Source organism: Hyla sarda, unplaced genomic scaffold (assembly GCF_029499605.1).
Source record: "Hyla sarda isolate aHylSar1 unplaced genomic scaffold, aHylSar1.hap1 scaffold_3441, whole genome shotgun sequence".
Lineage (NCBI taxonomy): Eukaryota > Metazoa > Chordata > Amphibia > Anura > Hylidae > Hyla > Hyla sarda.
Genome location: NW_026610199.1, coordinates 1,542 through 14,352, shown reverse-complemented (window position 1 = coordinate 14,352; position 12,811 = coordinate 1,542). Strand labels below are relative to the sequence as shown.

At 45.2% G+C, this 12,811-nt stretch overlaps 6 non-coding genes across 6 annotated transcripts; all 6 read left to right on the top strand.

Moving 5' to 3' along the window:
- The first annotated feature begins 1,077 nt into the window (after window positions 1–1,077).
- On the top strand, window positions 1,078–1,260 carry LOC130330983 (U2 spliceosomal RNA). Its single transcript, XR_008873976.1, has one exon. It is a non-coding gene; the product is annotated as a U2 spliceosomal RNA (small nuclear RNA).
- A 2,082-nt stretch (window positions 1,261–3,342) lies between these two features.
- LOC130330987 (U2 spliceosomal RNA) lies at window positions 3,343–3,533 on the top strand. The gene has a single exon (XR_008873980.1). It is a non-coding gene; the product is annotated as a U2 spliceosomal RNA (small nuclear RNA).
- A 2,080-nt stretch (window positions 3,534–5,613) lies between these two features.
- On the top strand, window positions 5,614–5,804 carry LOC130330986 (U2 spliceosomal RNA). The gene has a single exon (XR_008873979.1). It is a non-coding gene; the product is annotated as a U2 spliceosomal RNA (small nuclear RNA).
- A 2,065-nt stretch (window positions 5,805–7,869) lies between these two features.
- Window positions 7,870–8,060, top strand: LOC130330985 (U2 spliceosomal RNA). The gene has a single exon (XR_008873978.1). It is a non-coding gene; the product is annotated as a U2 spliceosomal RNA (small nuclear RNA).
- A 2,068-nt stretch (window positions 8,061–10,128) lies between these two features.
- LOC130330984 (U2 spliceosomal RNA) lies at window positions 10,129–10,319 on the top strand. The gene has a single exon (XR_008873977.1). It is a non-coding gene; the product is annotated as a U2 spliceosomal RNA (small nuclear RNA).
- Window positions 10,320–12,393: 2,074 nt separating this feature from the next.
- On the top strand, window positions 12,394–12,584 carry LOC130330982 (U2 spliceosomal RNA). The gene has a single exon (XR_008873975.1). It is a non-coding gene; the product is annotated as a U2 spliceosomal RNA (small nuclear RNA).
- Window positions 12,585–12,811: the final 227 nt, after the last annotated feature.

Sequence of the window (12,811 nt, the reverse complement as noted above, 5' to 3'; positions counted from 1 at the left end):
TACCTTTTTATGGAGCTCCAAGAGTGAAAAATTGAGAAGAGAGATCGTCATGATGCCAAAAGGTATGGGTGGAAAGGACTTCCCCGACATCAGGGCGTTCCTTTTTACCAAGTTTTTTAGCATGTGTGTTAGCACACTTTTTAAGGATAGTTACTGGTCATATTTTATCCGTTTTAATACAGGTTTTTTTATGAGGAGGAATGGGTGGTTTAAAACTGTTTTAAGCTGTCCTTATGCTTTTAATCTTCCCCAACAATACAAGATTTTAGAGAAAATTTTCAACTTGTACAACTTTAACGGAAAAAGTATTAATGAAGTAACTAATAGCAAAAAAATGTTAAAATATATTAAAGAAAGTGGTTTTATTACCCCTGTGAATAATTTTAATGAAGAGAAATGCAGGAAAATATGGAAGATGGCAAATATGATTTATCTTTTTAATTCACAGAAAGATCTGGCCTGGAGCTGCATACACGAGTGTCTTCCATGCCGGGCATTCCAGCACCGAAGAAGGATGGCCAACACTGCAGTATGCCCGAGGGAGGGCTGCCAGGAACCCGAGACCGTGTACCACCTTTTCTGGACTTGTTTTTATGCAAAAAGGATATGGACTAAAATACTCCCTCTGGTGAAGAAGATAACAGAAATAAAGGACTTAAACTCTGCAGCTGTTTTTTATGGATGTCTGGAATGCCCAATACGGACTCAAGAGACAATGGCATGGGAGATCATAAACTGTGTTAAAGCAGCTCTATGGAATGCCAGAAACATTTTACTTTTTAAACATGAGATTTTATCTGTGAATGATGTTTTAGCTCTTTGTTTTAGTGATATGTACCAGTACTTTTTATTAGACAAGAAATATTATCCTTTATTAGCTAGAAAATGGTATTTTAATGAATGGAACGCCCTTTTGTAAAGCCACCAAGTGCCCATTTTAAGTGTATTATGATTGTATTTATGTGAACTTTTATTGTTATATGTGATTTTATTATCAAAATTTGTTTTTATTGAAAAAAAATTATATTTATAAATCGTAATGCACTTTGTAAAATGTTATGAATTCTAAATAAAAAGATACCCCTCAGGGGTAGCCAAGTTAAAAAATCTGTTCTTATCAGTTTAATATCTGATACGTCCCCTATCTGGGGACCATATATTAAATGGATTTTTGAGAACGGGGGCCGATTTCGAAGCTTGCTTCCGTCGCCCTATGCATTGACCCGATATGGCAGTATCTTCGGGTACAGTGCACCACCCCCTTACAGGGTTAAAAAGAAAGATTCCTACTTTCATTGCTACCTGCTTGCTGGCTAGCCAGCTAGCCAGCCCTGTGGGCCTTGCTGCTGCAGCCAAAAAACAAAAGGTGGTGCTGCTGCTGCTGCTTCTGCTTGTGTCTGGCCGCTGTTGGAGCGTCCAGGCACAGGACTTCTGCTGCTGCTGACTAAATGGCCTCCTTAATTGGATCATTTGAGTAGCCAGCACACCTGTGCAGGTAGGGCATGACATGATAGGCAGCTGCCTTGATAGCGGGTGGGTGCTGAATGTTCCTAATTGACAAAATAAGATTAATGCTTATGAAGAAATATAAAATCTCATCCCTTCCCCAATATCGCGCCACACCCCTACCCCTTAATTCCCTGGTTGAACTTGATGGACATATGTCTTTTTTCGACCGTACTAACTATGTAACTATGTAACATAACATGGGGGGGGGAGGGGGGGGGGTCTCCTGGCTGTTCACACAGGTGTGTCATTGCTGTACATTGACCATGCATTGCTTCTGTGGTATTGCAAAGGCAAAGACAAATGCTTCCAGCCATCCATTGCACTAATGGATTGGTCATCAGCTGGCTGTCTATGTCCCGCATCAATATAGACCAAAGTACAGAGGGTTAGGCTATGCTATTGTGCACCTACCTGATGCATCAGAAGGTGCGAGGCCCTTGCTAAATTCTGTGCACAGACTTTGAGATCTATACTTTAGACTGTATCTAAACCTGCTCCAACATGGACTGACATTCTGGCCTACTTTCAGCCGATGCGACTTGTCTGTCGCTGAACAGTCGCTTTTTATGTATTCAGCACCTATGTATAATGTTGTAAAAATGCTCTAGAAGCTAAAGTCGCAGAAATGTCACACATATTTGGCCTGCAACTTTCTGTGCGACAAATTCAGACAGGAAAAATCAGTATAAATCCTTAGAAAATTATCCCCCAGTGTCTCCATCTGCTGGCGGTATTGAATAAGCATTGCTGCACTGATGGGGTATGCATTAGACGAAAAAAAAGAAGAAAAAGAAGAATAATACGCCCAGAAAAGAGGCGAAAAGGAGAAAAACGTAAAAAAACGTGAAAAAAAAGTAAGAGGAAGAGAAGGGAAAAAAAGGTGGAAATGGGTTTAAAAGTGATTTCGGCGGAGAAATATATATATATATATATATATATATATATATATATATATATATACGCGCACACACACACATATATATAAACGTATTCTCCGTTGAGATATTGCAGCCGCTGCTGTGTCCAGGCCCAGGAGCCTTAGCACTGTGCTGTGATGTCACTCAATACCACTGACATCACTAGGTGTAAACAACATCTCTCCTTTGCTGTGTATGTGACTATGGAGCTGTTTGGTGATGTCGTCTATTATGGCCTTCATAGAAGCAACAGGAGATTGTTGCATCCATCTAGAACCCTCAGAACTACAGTGCTATGATGTCACTCACTTCCACAGGCCTTGCAGAGTGTAAACAACAACAACCCAGCTTTGTTGTGTATGTAACCATAGGGATTTGTGATGTCACCTAGAACCTTCACAGCAGCGACAGCTTTATGAGGAGCATCAGCACTGCTCTGCCTGAGCAGAACCATCACCGCCATAGGTTGTCAAATAACCCGGATTTAACCCACACAGGTAAGTCCAATGGGGTGCAGGCATGTCCTCTATGCTTACAGCTTCCCGTGGGTGTTGGTTTGATACCGTTTGGGGACAGCCAAGGAGGCATCTGCAGGCAACAAAGGTAGGTGTGTGCTTGTGTGTGTGTTTCCTATGCAGATCCTAAGCCCAGTGTCACATGCAAGTAGGAGGAGTAAGAAGGGTTCCTGGCAAATCCGGGTTATGGATTGCATTTAAAAAGGCCCCGTGGGAGTGCAATGGGCCCCTGTCTTGCTGCTTAGCAATAATGGTATGGGTTTAGGTTCTGCTGTGTGTACTGGTGGTTGACTGCCCCCCAGCCCAGAGTGTGCATGGAAAATTGTCTGGCAGCCTCCCTGACAGCAAGCAGTGATAGTGCCCATGAAGGGGACCTTGTTGGGCCCGCCCCTTTCACGGTTATCGCTTCTCGGCCTTTTGGCTAAGATCAAGTGTAGTATCTGTTCTTATCAGTTTAATATCTGATACGTCCCCTATCTGGGGACCATATATTAAATGGATTTTTGAGAACGGGGGCCGATTTCGAAGCTTGCTTCCGTCGCCCTATGCATTGACCCGATATGGCAGTATCTTCGGGTACAGTGCACCACCCCCTTACAGGGTTAAAAAGAAAGATTCCTACTTTCATTGCTACCTGCTTGCTGGCTAGCCAGCTAGCCAGCCCTGTGGGCCTTGCTGCTGCAGCCAAAAAACAAAAGGTGGTGCTGCTGCTGCTGCTTCTGCTTGTGTCTGGCCGCTGTTGGAGCGTCCAGGCACAGGACTTCTGCTGCTGCTGACTAAATGGCCTCCTTAATTGGATCATTTGAGTAGCCAGCACACCTGTGCAGGTAGGGCATGACATGATAGGCAGCTGCCTTGATAGCGGGTGGGTGCTGAATGTTCCTAATTGACAAAATAAGATTAATGCTTATGAAGAAATATAAAATCTCATCCCTTCCCCAATATCGCGCCACACCCCTACCCCTTAATTCCCTGGTTGAACTTGATGGACATATGTCTTTTTTCGACCGTACTAACTATGTAACTATGTAACATAACATGGGGGGGGGGGGGGGGGGGGTCTCCTGGCTGTTCACACAGGTGTGTCATTGCTGTACATTGACCATGCATTGCTTCTGTGGTATTGCAAAGGCAAAGACAAATGCTTCCAGCCATCCATTGCACTAATGGATTGGTCATCAGCTGGCTGTCTATGTCCCGCATCAATATAGACCAAAGTACAGAGGGTTAGGCTATGCTATTGTGCACCTACCTGATGCATCAGAAGGTGCGAGGCCCTTGCTAAATTCTGTGCACAGACTTTGAGATCTATACTTTAGACTGTATCTAAACCTGCTCCAACATGGACTGACATTCTGGCCTACTTTCAGCCGATGCGACTTGTCTGTCGCTGAACAGTCGCTTTTTATGTATTCAGCACCTATGTATAATGTTGTAAAAATGCTCTAGAAGCTAAAGTCGCAGAAATGTCACACATATTTGGCCTGCAACTTTCTGTGCGACAAATTCAGACAGGAAAAATCAGTATAAATCCTTAGAAAATTATCCCCCAGTGTCTCCATCTGCTGGCGGTATTGAATAAGCATTGCTGCACTGATGGGGTATGCATTAGACGAAAAAAAAGAAGAAAAAGAAGAATAATACGCCCAGAAAAGAGGCGAAAAGGAGAAAAACGTAAAAAAACGTGAAAAAAAAGTAAGAGGAAGAGAAGGGAAAAAAAGGTGGAAATGGGTTTAAAAGTGATTTCGGCGGAGAAATATATATATATATATATATATATATATATATATATATATATACGCGCACACACACACATATATATAAACGTATTCTCCGTTGAGATATTGCAGCCGCTGCTGTGTCCAGGCCCAGGAGCCTTAGCACTGTGCTGTGATGTCACTCAATACCACTGACATCACTAGGTGTAAACAACATCTCTCCTTTGCTGTGTATGTGACTATGGAGCTGTTTGGTGATGTCGTCTATTATGGCCTTCATATAAGCAACAGGAGATTGTTGCATCCATCTAGAACCCTCAGAACTACAGTGCTATGATGTCACTCACTTCCACAGGCCTTGCAGAGTGTAAACAACAACAACCCAGCTTTGTTGTGTATGTAACCATAGGGATTTGTGATGTCACCTAGAACCTTCACAGCAGCGACAGCTTTATGAGGAGCATCAGCACTGCTCTGCCTGAGCAGAACCATCACCGCCATAGGTTGTCAAATAACCCGGATTTAACCCACACAGGTAAGTCCAATGGGGTGCAGGCATGTCCTCTATGCTTACAGCTTCCCGTGGGTGTTGGTTTGATACCGTTTGGGGACAGCCAAGGAGGCATCTGCAGGCAACAAAGGTAGGTGTGTGCTTGTGTGTGTGTTTCCTATGCAGATCCTAAGCCCAGTGTCACATGCAAGTAGGAGGAGTAAGAAGGGTTCCTGGCAAATCCGGGTTATGGATTGCATTTAAAAAGGCCCCGTGGGAGTGCAATGGGCCCCTGTCTTGCTGCTTAGCAATAATGGTATGGGTTTAGGTTCTGCTGTGTGTACTGGTGGTTGACTGCCCCCCAGCCCAGAGTGTGCATGGAAAATTGTCTGGCAGCCTCCCTGACAGCAAGCAGTGATAGTGCCCATGAAGGGGACCTTGTTGGGCCCGCCCCTTTCACGGTTATCGCTTCTCGGCCTTTTGGCTAAGATCAAGTGTAGTATCTGTTCTTATCAGTTTAATATCTGATACGTCCCCTATCTGGGGACCATATATTAAATGGATTTTTGAGAACGGGGGCCGATTTCGAAGCTTGCTTCCGTCGCCCTATGCATTGACCCGATATGGCAGTATCTTCGGGTACAGTGCACCACCCCCTTACAGGGTTAAAAAGAAAGATTCCTACTTTCATTGCTACCTGCTTGCTGGCTAGCCAGCTAGCCAGCCCTGTGGGCCTTGCTGCTGCAGCCAAAAAACAAAAGGTGGTGCTGCTGCTGCTGCTTCTGCTTGTGTCTGGCCGCTGTTGGAGCGTCCAGGCACAGGACTTCTGCTGCTGCTGACTAAATGGCCTCCTTAATTGGATCATTTGAGTAGCCAGCACACCTGTGCAGGTAGGGCATGACATGATAGGCAGCTGCCTTGATAGCGGGTGGGTGCTGAATGTTCCTAATTGACAAAATAAGATTAATGCTTATGAAGAAATATAAAATCTCATCCCTTCCCCAATATCGCGCCACACCCCTACCCCTTAATTCCCTGGTTGAACTTGATGGACATATGTCTTTTTTCGACCGTACTAACTATGTAACTATGTAACATAACATGGGGGGGGGGGGGGGGGTCTCCTGGCTGTTCACACAGGTGTGTCATTGCTGTACATTGACCATGCATTGCTTCTGTGGTATTGCAAAGGCAAAGACAAATGCTTCCAGCCATCCATTGCACTAATGGATTGGTCATCAGCTGGCTGTCTATGTCCCGCATCAATATAGACCAAAGTACAGAGGGTTAGGCTATGCTATTGTGCACCTACCTGATGCATCAGAAGGTGCGAGGCCCTTGCTAAATTCTGTGCACAGACTTTGAGATCTATACTTTAGACTGTATCTAAACCTGCTCCAACATGGACTGACATTCTGGCCTACTTTCAGCCGATGCGACTTGTCTGTCGCTGAACAGTCGCTTTTTATGTATTCAGCACCTATGTATAATGTTGTAAAAATGCTCTAGAAGCTAAAGTCGCAGAAATGTCACACATATTTGGCCTGCAACTTTCTGTGCGACAAATTCAGACAGGAAAAATCAGTATAAATCCTTAGAAAATTATCCCCCAGTGTCTCCATCTGCTGGCGGTATTGAATAAGCATTGCTGCACTGATGGGGTATGCATTAGACGAAAAAAAAGAAGAAAAAGAAGAATAATACGCCCAGAAAAGAGGCGAAAAGGAGAAAAACGTAAAAAAACGTGAAAAAAAAGTAAGAGGAAGAGAAGGGAAAAAAAGGTGGAAATGGGTTTAAAAGTGATTTCGGCGGAGAAATATATATATATATATATATATATATATATACGCGCACACACACACATATATATAAACGTATTCTCCGTTGAGATATTGCAGCCGCTGCTGTGTCCAGGCCCAGGAGCCTTAGCACTGTGCTGTGATGTCACTCAATACCACTGACATCACTAGGTGTAAACAACATCTCTCCTTTGCTGTGTATGTGACTATGGAGCTGTTTGGTGATGTCGTCTATTATGGCCTTCATAGAAGCAACAGGAGATTGTTGCATCCATCTAGAACCCTCAGAACTACAGTGCTATGATGTCACTCACTTCCACAGGCCTTGCAGAGTGTAAACAACAACAACCCAGCTTTGTTGTGTATGTAACCATAGGGATTTGTGATGTCACCTAGAACCTTCACAGCAGCGACAGCTTTATGAGGAGCATCAGCACTGCTCTGCCTGAGCAGAACCATCACCGCCATAGGTTGTCAAATAACCCGGATTTAACCCACACAGGTAAGTCCAATGGGGTGCAGGCATGTCCTCTATGCTTACAGCTTCCCGTGGGTGTTGGTTTGATACCGTTTGGGGACAGCCAAGGAGGCATCTGCAGGCAACAAAGGTAGGTGTGTGCTTGTGTGTGTGTTTCCTATGCAGATCCTAAGCCCAGTGTCACATGCAAGTAGGAGGAGTAAGAAGGGTTCCTGGCAAATCCGGGTTATGGATTGCATTTAAAAAGGCCCCGTGGGAGTGCAATGGGCCCCTGTCTTGCTGCTTAGCAATAATGGTATGGGTTTAGGTTCTGCTGTGTGTACTGGTGGTTGACTGCCCCCCAGCCCAGAGTGTGCATGGAAAATTGTCTGGCAGCCTCCCTGACAGCAAGCAGTGATAGTGCCCATGAAGGGGACCTTGTTGGGCCCGCCCCTTTCACGGTTATCGCTTCTCGGCCTTTTGGCTAAGATCAAGTGTAGTATCTGTTCTTATCAGTTTAATATCTGATACGTCCCCTATCTGGGGACCATATATTAAATGGATTTTTGAGAACGGGGGCCGATTTCGAAGCTTGCTTCCGTCGCCCTATGCATTGACCCGATATGGCAGTATCTTCGGGTACAGTGCACCACCCCCTTACAGGGTTAAAAAGAAAGATTCCTACTTTCATTGCTACCTGCTTGCTGGCTAGCCAGCTAGCCAGCCCTGTGGGCCTTGCTGCTGCAGCCAAAAAACAAAAGGTGGTGCTGCTGCTGCTGCTTCTGCTTGTGTCTGGCCGCTGTTGGAGCGTCCAGGCACAGGACTTCTGCTGCTGCTGACTAAATGGCCTCCTTAATTGGATCATTTGAGTAGCCAGCACACCTGTGCAGGTAGGGCATGACATGATAGGCAGCTGCCTTGATAGCGGGTGGGTGCTGAATGTTCCTAAATGACAAAATAAGATTAATGCTTATGAAGAAATATAAAATCTCATCCCTTCCCCAATATCGCGCCACACCCCTACCCCTTAATTCCCTGGTTGAACTTGATGGACATATGTCTTTTTTCGACCGTACTAACTATGTAACTATGTAACATAACATGGGGGGGGGGGGGGGGGGGGTCTCCTGGCTGTTCACACAGGTGTGTCATTGCTGTACATTGACCATGCATTGCTTCTGTGGTATTGCAAAGGCAAAGACAAATGCTTCCAGCCATCCATTGCACTAATGGATTGGTCATCAGCTGGCTGTCTATGTCCCGCATCAATATAGACCAAAGTACAGAGGGTTAGGCTATGCTATTGTGCACCTACCTGATGCATCAGAAGGTGCGAGGCCCTTGCTAAATTCTGTGCACAGACTTTGAGATCTATACTTTAGACTGTATCTAAACCTGCTCCAACATGGACTGACATTCTGGCCTACTTTCAGCCGATGCGACTTGTCTGTCGCTGAACAGTCGCTTTTTATGTATTCAGCACCTATGTATAATGTTGTAAAAATGCTCTAGAAGCTAAAGTCGCAGAAATGTCACACATATTTGGCCTGCAACTTTCTGTGCGACAAATTCAGACAGGAAAAATCAGTATAAATCCTTAGAAAATTATCCCCCAGTGTCTCCATCTGCTGGCGGTATTGAATAAGCATTGCTGCACTGATGGGGTATGCATTAGACGAAAAAAAAGAAGAAAAAGAAGAATAATACGCCCAGAAAAGAGGCGAAAAGGAGAAAAACGTAAAAAAACGTGAAAAAAAAGTAAGAGGAAGAGAAGGGAAAAAAAGGTGGAAATGGGTTTAAAAGTGATTTCGGCGGAGAAATATATATATATATATATATATATATATATACGCGCACACACACACATATATATAAACGTATTCTCCGTTGAGATATTGCAGCCGCTGCTGTGTCCAGGCCCAGGAGCCTTAGCACTGTGCTGTGATGTCACTCAATACCACTGACATCACTAGGTGTAAACAACATCTCTCCTTTGCTGTGTATGTGACTATGGAGCTGTTTGGTGATGTCGTCTATTATGGCCTTCATAGAAGCAACAGGAGATTGTTGCATCCATCTAGAACCCTCAGAACTACAGTGCTATGATGTCACTCACTTCCACAGGCCTTGCAGAGTGTAAACAACAACAACCCAGCTTTGTTGTGTATGTAACCATAGGGATTTGTGATGTCACCTAGAACCTTCACAGCAGCGACAGCTTTATGAGGAGCATCAGCACTGCTCTGCCTGAGCAGAACCATCACCGCCATAGGTTGTCAAATAACCCGGATTTAACCCACACAGGTAAGTCCAATGGGGTGCAGGCATGTCCTCTATGCTTACAGCTTCCCGTGGGTGTTGGTTTGATACCGTTTGGGGACAGCCAAGGAGGCATCTGCAGGCAACAAAGGTAGGTGTGTGCTTGTGTGTGTGTTTCCTATGCAGATCCTAAGCCCAGTGTCACATGCAAGTAGGAGGAGTAAGAAGGGTTCCTGGCAAATCCGGGTTATGGATTGCATTTAAAAAGGCCCCGTGGGAGTGCAATGGGCCCCTGTCTTGCTGCTTAGCAATAATGGTATGGGTTTAGGTTCTGCTGTGTGTACTGGTGGTTGACTGCCCCCCAGCCCAGAGTGTGCATGGAAAATTGTCTGGCAGCCTCCCTGACAGCAAGCAGTGATAGTGCCCATGAAGGGGACCTTGTTGGGCCCGCCCCTTTCACGGTTATCGCTTCTCGGCCTTTTGGCTAAGATCAAGTGTAGTATCTGTTCTTATCAGTTTAATATCTGATACGTCCCCTATCTGGGGACCATATATTAAATGGATTTTTGAGAACGGGGGCCGATTTCGAAGCTTGCTTCCGTCGCCCTATGCATTGACCCGATATGGCAGTATCTTCGGGTACAGTGCACCACCCCCTTACAGGGTTAAAAAGAAAGATTCCTACTTTCATTGCTACCTGCTTGCTGGCTAGCCAGCTAGCCAGCCCTGTGGGCCTTGCTGCTGCAGCCAAAAAACAAAAGGTGGTGCTGCTGCTGCTGCTTCTGCTTGTGTCTGGCCGCTGTTGGAGCGTCCAGGCACAGGACTTCTGCTGCTGCTGACTAAATGGCCTCCTTAATTGGATCATTTGAGTAGCCAGCACACCTGTGCAGGTAGGGCATGACATGATAGGCAGCTGCCTTGATAGCGGGTGGGTGCTGAATGTTCCTAATTGACAAAATAAGATTAATGCTTATGAAGAAATATAAAATCTCATCCCTTCCCCAATATCGCGCCACACCCCTACCCCTTAATTCCCTGGTTGAACTTGATGGACATATGTCTTTTTTCGACCGTACTAACTATGTAACTATGTAACATAACATGGGGGGGGTCTCCTGGCTGTTCACACAGGTGTGTCATTGCTGTACATTGACCATGCATTGCTTCTGTGGTATTGCAAAGGCAAAGACAAATGCTTCCAGCCATCCATTGCACTAATGGATTGGTCATCAGCTGGCTGTCTATGTCCCGCATCAATATAGACCAAAGTACAGAGGGTTAGGCTATGCTATTGTGCACCTACCTGATGCATCAGAAGGTGCGAGGCCCTTGCTAAATTCTGTGCACAGACTTTGAGATCTATACTTTAGACTGTATCTAAACCTGCTCCAACATGGACTGACATTCTGGCCTACTTTCAGCCGATGCGACTTGTCTGTCGCTGAACAGTCGCTTTTTATGTATTCAGCACCTATGTATAATGTTGTAAAAATGCTCTAGAAGCTAAAGTCGCAGAAATGTCACACATATTTGGCCTGCAACTTTCTGTGCGACAAATTCAGACAGGAAAAATCAGTATAAATCCTTAGAAAATTATCCCCCAGTGTCTCCATCTGCTGGCGGTATTGAATAAGCATTGCTGCACTGATGGGGTATGCATTAGACGAAAAAAAAGAAGAAAAAGAAGAATAATACGCCCAGAAAAGAGGCGAAAAGGAGAAAAACGTAAAAAAACGTGAAAAAAAAGTAAGAGGAAGAGAAGGGAAAAAAAGGTGGAAATGGGTTTAAAAGTGATTTCGGCGGAGAAATATATATATATATATATATATATATATATATATATATATATATATATACGCGCACACACACACATATATATAAACGTATTCTCCGTTGAGATATTGCAGCCGCTGCTGTGTCCAGGCCCAGGAGCCTTAGCACTGTGCTGTGATGTCACTCAATACCACTGACATCACTAGGTGTAAACAACATCTCTCCTTTGCTGTGTATGTGACTATGGAGCTGTTTGGTGATGTCGTCTATTATGGCCTTCATAGAAGCAACAGGAGATTGTTGCATCCATCTAGAACCCTCAGAACTACAGTGCTATGATGTCACTCACTTCCACAGGCCTTGCAGAGTGTAAACAACAACAACCCAGCTTTGTTGTGTATGTAACCATAGGGATTTGTGATGTCACCTAGAACCTTCACAGCAGCGACAGCTTTATGAGGAGCATCAGCACTGCTCTGCCTGAGCAGAACCATCACCGCCATAGGTTGTCAAATAACCCGGATTTAACCCACACAGGTAAGTCCAATGGGGTGCAGGCATGTCCTCTATGCTTACAGCTTCCCGTGGGTGTTGGTTTGATACCGTTTGGGGACAGCCAAGGAGGCATCTGCAGGCAACAAAGGTAGGTGTGTGCTTGTGTGTGTGTTTCCTATGCAGATCCTAAGCCCAGTGTCACATGCAAGTAGGAGGAGTAAGAAGGGTTCCTGGCAAATCCGGGTTATGGATTGCATTTAAAAAGGCCCCGTGGGAGTGCAATGGGCCCCTGTCTTGCTGCTTAGCAATAATGGTATGGGTTTAGGTTCTGCTGTGTGTACTGGTGGTTGACTGCCCCCCAGCCCAGAGTGTGCATGGAAAATTGTCTGGCAGCCTCCCTGACAGCAAGCAGTGATAGTGCCCATGAAGGGGACCTTGTTGGGCCCGCCCCTTTCGCGGTTATCGCTTCTCGGCCTTTTGGCTAAGATCAAGTGTAGTATCTGTTCTTATCAGTTTAATATCTGATACGTCCCCTATCTGGGGACCATATATTAAATGGATTTTTGAGAACGGGGGCCGATTTCGAAGCTTGCTTCCGTCGCCCTATGCATTGACCCGATATGGCAGTATCTTCGGGTACAGTGCACCACCCCCTTACAGGGTTAAAAAGAAAGATTCCTACTTTCATTGCTACCTGCTTGCTGGCTAGCCAGCTAGCCAGCCCTGTGGGCCTTGCTGCTGCTGCTGCAGCCAAAAAACAAAAGGTGGTGCTGCTGCTGCTTCTGCTTCTGCTTGTGTCTGGCCGCTGTTGGAGCGTCCAGGCACAGGACTTCTGCTGCTGCTGACTAAATGGCCTCCTTAATTGGATCATTTGAGTAG